Consider the following 5,525-nt stretch of genomic DNA (forward strand, 5'->3'; position numbering starts at 1 on the left):
TCTGATTTATAAATGGAGACAGGCGTGGGACGTGCGTGTGCACGCTTTTATAAATCTGAAAGTTGAAGTACACCGCATTTCCTTTTTGAGCCGCAGACGCCACCTGTAGTTTGCTTTGCTGTTGGGACTGTTGGACTGTTACCTGTGATCATGAACTGTAAACAAAAGCACACGCTGCAGACAGACACACCTGAACCTCATTACATCTGCAATTGCTGGTTGTTCATCCTACTCTTTATAACTAAGACACCAGGGCGCAGATGGGTTACTGCTGTCTCCTCTTGCTGAGTCTCCCTGGGTCACGATCGGACCCACCTCCTTCGCCATATCCACATTAGCAGGTACTACACATCGCTTTTCCTTATAGCCAGTAATGGCTCTCATACCCAGAAGGATCGTATGATCCTTCTGCTCTTCTTTCAGTGATTTCCATTGATCATTCTTATGTTATTTTGTTTTCAATACAGTCCAATATGAAACGAATAAAGATTTTCAACTGGAATATTTAATTTATCAAATGCTAAGATGTGGTGTTTAAATCTTCCCTTTATTGTTTGAGCAGTGTAGTTAATAGATCATGTAGATGATATTTACTGACTGTATTAAAAGCTGGAAAAAGAAAGAAAAAAAAACAAAAAAACAAAAAACAAAAAACCCTCTATGGCCAATAACTGAATATCCTAAGATTAACTGGTAATAATGTTGAAGTTAATCACAGAAAATGGAAATCAAATTTGGCCACATTAATATGCACTTGCTTTACATGTCTTTGAGTATTCAGCTTTAATGGCCAGTGAAATCAGACCAGTAAACAGTCCAACAGGTTCAGTCAAAATTATTAACTTCTAAGCAGGTACAGTCAAAGTTCAGGGCTATGTTTACTGATGCTTCACAACTTATCTCTGATGGGAAATCCCAACAATTATTAATGGTTCTAATTCTAGGTAAACGTCAAATATCCACGGGTCAGTAAATGCAGCATGTAATGTACTTATATGTTGGTCTAAATCATGTCTACAATGTTCTAGATCAAAATTATGAAATCATATATCATAATCCCACCAACTGTCTCCAAATATCTGTCATGAAACCACCAGATGTGAAGACTGAAGTTAAACAGCCAACATTGATGGAGAAACTTTGAAGTGAAGTGTGGGTGATTGTGCAGCAGTGATCCTACAGCAGCATCACCCAAAGTAAACAACTGTCGATAAACTAGATCATGGGCTGCTTGTTTTTCAAGTTTTTTTCACTTTTTTACATTAGATGATAACTTTAGTTGTAATAATCAGTTCAATACTTCATAAAATCTAGACATAAAAAAATGACTTATTTGTGCCTTCCTTTGCCTGGTCAGTGCTCCTGCCTGGCCCCCCATCAGAACTTTTCTAGAACAACCCCTGCATATCTGAAGTATAAATCCTTTCTACAGCTACATCCTCAGCCACTGTGTTAGAGAAGGTCCTGCCAAAAACAATACTTTGGGGTAAATATGTGACACTGTGAACCATGAACCATGAATTTATATATATATATATATATATATATATATATATATATATATATATATATATATATATACTGACTGTATTAGAAGCTGGAAAAGGAAAAAAACAAAACAAAAAAAAAAAGAAAAAAAAAAAAAACCAATAAAAGAACCCCCCCTATGGCCAATAACTGAATATCCTAAGATTAACTGGTAATAATGTTGAAGTTAGTCACAGAAAATGGAAATCAAATTTGGCCACATTAATATGCACTTGCTTTACGTGTTTTACAGTATTCAGCTTTAATGGCCAGTGAAATCAGACCAGTAAACAGTCCAACAGGTTTAGTCAAAATTATTAACTTCTAAACAGGTACAGTCAAAGTTCAGGGCTATGTTTACTGATGCTTCACAACTTATCTCTGATGGGAAATGCCAACAATTATTAACGGTTCCAATTCTAAAAAAACTCCATACTCCTTTTTTATTTTATTTTTTTTGTTTTTTCGTGGTCATTTCATTCTCAGCATCATGAAGATGAGGCGTCTTGGATTTGCTCTCTTGGTTTGTATTCCTTTAGTGTTGCATGGTAAGCTTCTTTTTCTTCTTCTTTGGTCCCTGATAATTTACAGATTTTTTTTTTTCTAATTTACAATGCCACTTTATTCTGGCCTATGAAAAAATGAGATGCAGATTAAAACATTCATACTTCATCATCGATGATTATGTTTGAATGTTAAAATTTTTAATTCAGATTTAATTATATAATTCATCAAATTTTGGTTTATAGACACTGTATCAGAGGTCAAAAACCAGAGCCCAAGTAGCTCTCTGGACCTTCCGCAATGACACTTAATACATGGCTAAAATAACGAAACTAACTTATGATTTTAAACATAAATATAATAACAAATGCAGGTTTTTTTTTTTTTTTTTTGTGAAATAAATGCATTAAAGTTCTACTATATATATATATATATATATGCACTATCTATCTATCTATCTATCTATCTATCTATCTATCTATCTATCTATCTATCTATCTATCTATCTATCCACACACACACACACACATATATATATATGTATATATACACACACACACAGGAAAGAAACATCCAGGAAACGGGAGCCCACTAACTGCTCATATTGTGTATCTTACAGGAAGTTCAACTATTTCCTTTCCAGATGAGGAAGATTCTACTCTTGTTATCACAACAAGTAAAGAAGTTGATTCAAATCTTTTACATTACAAGTACTGTTCAATATCTCAACCAATTGTTATCTTGGATTAGGTTTGATTGATTTCTCACAAATTTCTGCAGCAGAGTCAATAAAAATCTCATATTTTCTTCACTAAAAAGGTTCACTTTAGAAAGAAATTGTTCTGTAATGCCAAAGAAGCCAAAATGTTAAAGTTAAGATGATTCATTCATGTATAACTGCTTGATTTTAAAGTTTAAATATATATATATATATATATATATATATATATATATATATATATATATATATATATATATATATATATATATATAATTTTTTTTTTTTTGTTCTCTCCAGTTGATAGATGCGGAGATTACCCTGTAGTTAAGAATGGTGATGTTTTTCAAAATGGCAGACATTCCTTAACGTATCTGTGCTCACCTACTTATATACTTGAGGGTCCAGAGACAGTGTTTTGTTACAGCAACAGGCAGTGGTCTGAAGTGCCCACCTGTAAAGGTAAGAGTCAACACTGATAGTTTATATTCCAAATTTCAGTTATAGATACAGAAAAAATCTCCATGTTTGTTTCTTGTGTGCAGCTAACTACTGCTCTGTGAACACTGATGAATATCCCCAAATAAATGATGATGGAATCAGATTCATAACAAACGGTGACACAATGATGCTGGATTGTAAGGATACCTTTTGGTTTCCCAATTATGCTTTGGTGGAATGCAGTAATGGAATACCAAGGATATCAAAATGTAAGTACCACTTTATTACATTCATTACATTTTCCATGTAATAAAGTGTAAAATCAACAAACGCCTCAAAAAGTTTGCAGATAAAGCATTGTGTGTGTGTGTGTGTGTGTGTGTGTGTGTGTGTGTGTGTGTGTGTGTGTGTGTGTGTGTGCGTGTGTGTGTGAGTGTGTGTTTGTGTGTGTGTGTGTTTAGAAGAAAGTATCTAAAAAACGTCATGAGTTTACACCGTACCATTTAACGTGGTCTAAGTTAAAATAGTGGATTCACTGTTTTCTATAAAACCACATATGAAACCTGCTGGTCCTAAATAGCGATAACAATTTTTCTTTTCATAGAATTTTAAATAGTTGAAAGTCACATGATTATATTAATCTGGAGTGTGGAGATTAAAAATCTGAAACTCCAGTCAGCAGTTTAACTTGGTTTAGTTCAGGTCTGCAGACTGGAAGCAGCAGGAAGTATCTAACCTGGTTCTGTTTAAGATCTCCAAGGTCCACCTATGACTGAACATGACTAATGCTCACTGCCAACATGTAAACATCATTTCTGTAATGTAAAAAATGTTGGTAAGAGGGTGGTGAGTTGGTCTGAAGTCTTGCTGCTCGGTTCCCAACTCAGTCAGTGGGATTATGGGTGGTGTTCTTCTAATTTAGGAGGCAACAGAATGAAAGGAGATGAGAACAGAAAAGTATGTAGACGTTTAGAAAACCAGAATTCATCTTTAATGGCAGGTCATTAATTATTTTCTGTTGTGCTTTAAAATGACTTTACAGGTTGTAACATGGGCCAAATAAACATGGTGAGTGTTCCTCTTTTATTTAAAATAAACTCCACATTCATGTTCTACTTATTGATGTACACATTTTATCTAGAGGTGACAAATGAAGCATCACTACTCTGAACCTATTTTCATCTACGTTTATATTTTAGTAGGTGTTAAATTGGGATTTGCAATGTGGGAGTGGGGGAGTTGTACATAAGTTTACAGAGCTGCAGTAACAACATTGGAAAAGAGGAAAATGTATTAGTTATTGCTTGACATAGTTTATTTTTTGTGACTAGCCTTTACCAGATACAGAATACAAGTGAATGCATCATTTAATGTATTTCCATTTGTTTTTCTATATGTTGCTGTGCATAAACTTCGGAGTTGACACCAGACACTCTCTGAGTGCTGAACCACTGTCTATCCCCATCCCGATGAAGCAGATTTCAGTCTGAGTTCTTTGTGTCTTATTTTCTGATAGAGAAATACCCATCAATCAGTTAATTATTTCCTGAAATCTAGACTTTCCTTTTTCCATTCACTAATTTATGTGTCACCCTTTTTCCAGTTTTTTCCAGTTTGTCCAGTTTCACTGCAGAAAAAGAAAACACAAACGGTTTTCCTTGTTTTAATTCTTAAAAATATTGTTTTAAATATTCAGAACCAAAAATCATGAGAAAGGTTAATTGTCCATGATGAAGGACCGGTTTTTGTACCCAGTTTATTAACCAGCTCCTCTCTGCTCCAATTTAATCCCTGTATTTTCCTATTTAAACTACAGCTTATTGTTTATTAAACTGTGTTTTGTAACCAGGGTTTGTGCTGGATTCGGGGTGAGATGATGAACTGAAAAAAAATATCAGTGTGGAAGATTTCAAGAAGACTTATGATCATACTGTCAACAACTTCAGTGATACTGTGCCGACTTGTCTGTGTTCAAAGCTGAAAAATATGAACCAACTTAAAAAGATGTTCCCAGTTCAATAAAGTTTTCTGGAGGAAGTTTAACAGGAAGTTTCCTGAACTGTAGGCTTCATTGTTGTGTTTAAATTCTTTTTCAAAAGCACTCCATCCATCCATCCATCAATCCTTCCTTCCTGTCCTGTTTCTGCTGCAGGAGACACATAATTTTTCTTCATAGTGATTTTATTGGTCATGACAAAAAGTTTGAATACAGCACAATCACTGTTGGTCAGAGGTCGGCTAACTGCGAGCTGCATGTGGCTTTTTCATCCGTCTGATGCGGCTCTCTGGCTTTTGAAAATAATTAATGTGTATTCAGTTTAAATGCTTTTTCTTC

At 34.5% G+C, this 5,525-nt stretch overlaps 1 long non-coding RNA gene across 1 annotated transcript; it reads left to right on the forward strand.

Annotated features, from left to right (window-relative positions):
• Positions 1 to 203: 203 nt before the first annotated feature.
• LOC121644370 lies at positions 204 to 5,233 on the forward strand. Its single transcript, XR_006011257.1, has 7 exons — positions 204 to 341; positions 2,014 to 2,075; positions 2,651 to 2,707; positions 3,050 to 3,211; positions 3,295 to 3,459; positions 4,233 to 4,258; positions 5,040 to 5,233. It is a non-coding gene; the product is annotated as an uncharacterized LOC121644370 (long non-coding RNA).
• Positions 5,234 to 5,525: the final 292 nt, after the last annotated feature.

The sequence above is a fragment of the Melanotaenia boesemani genome, chromosome 8 (genome assembly GCF_017639745.1).
Source record: "Melanotaenia boesemani isolate fMelBoe1 chromosome 8, fMelBoe1.pri, whole genome shotgun sequence".
Lineage (NCBI taxonomy): Eukaryota > Metazoa > Chordata > Actinopteri > Atheriniformes > Melanotaeniidae > Melanotaenia > Melanotaenia boesemani.